The sequence below is a fragment of the Benincasa hispida genome, chromosome 2 (assembly GCF_009727055.1).
Source record: "Benincasa hispida cultivar B227 chromosome 2, ASM972705v1, whole genome shotgun sequence".
NCBI classification, from domain to species: Eukaryota; Viridiplantae; Streptophyta; class Magnoliopsida; order Cucurbitales; family Cucurbitaceae; genus Benincasa; species Benincasa hispida.
This window is the reverse complement of record NC_052350.1, coordinates 52,219,012-52,220,237: the sequence shown is the minus strand read 5'-3', so window position 1 is coordinate 52,220,237 and position 1,226 is coordinate 52,219,012.

The following is a 1,226-nucleotide window of genomic DNA, read 5'->3' as shown; positions in this document are numbered from 1 at the left end:
AAAGCATTTGCTCAACTTGCTCTTTCACTTCTTTTGTAATGGATGATCTTGAAGCCTTTGTTTTTAGACATTTACACCAATTTTCATCCAAATAACCTCAACTTGCTCTGATAACTCGCTTTCTTGAATTTAATTCAATAAACCACGTCAAATTATGCAAATTAACAATATTACCTCCAAATCTAAATGTTAAAAAAGCATTTTTCACACACAATAGTGTGTGTGTGAGTGCGTGTATGTATACGTGGTTGATTTTAAATAGAATCAAGAGACAATAACTAAAAATCACTTAGAAATGATAATGATCTAAAATGAAATGTGTATCTATTTCTACTTATTTCTATAATGGTATGATATTGCCACTTGAGCATCAACTCATGGTTTTTCTTTTGATATCGATATACTATGGATAATTGTCTTCATCTATAAACCATGGATTCTATCCCTTCCTTGACCAAAATTTACAATATGCGACTTTATTTTCACCTAACAGATTGCTAACAAAATTCTACTTTAGTGTAAAAGTTCCATCAACCTAAAATACAAAATCCAATGTTGATTCATGTAAAATCTGCAACATTTATCCAAGTCATGTCTTCAATGAAATTGAAAGTACTTTCTAATAAAATTGATACACATTGCCATGTTTATGAATTTTCTTTATCCTCCTTGTATTTGTAAGAATACTATGCATAAAATAGAATGGAGTGAAAGTATTAACTTCCTATACTTTTGAGAAGATAGAGATGTTATAAGTTGTATATAGTACTTTGTTGATCCTCTGTTTAATTATATGTAAGTATAGACTACACTTTTTTTAAAAAAAAATTACAATCATATCATTACATATATCAGATATAAAATTATACAAGTCCAAATAGAAAGAAAAAATGAAAAAAATTAAACGAACAAAGAAAACGACCACAAAAACCATTTAAATCGGTTCGGTATCTTCTTCCCATGATGAGGTTCGAATCCTACAGCCACATAGTCACTTATTTTAAAAGTCGATTCAATTTGATTTTGATAAATTTTATTTGGTTAAGTTCAAATTTTGATTAGCTAACTAGCAAATATCAAATAGGATACTTGCAAGATATTGTGCCATTACTTTAATTATTAAAGGGTAGTGATAATCATATATAGTTATTGTGCCATTACTTCCAAGTTCCATGAATGTTCCTTTCCTTAGTTGGCTTATAATTCATACACAAATTATATCATTG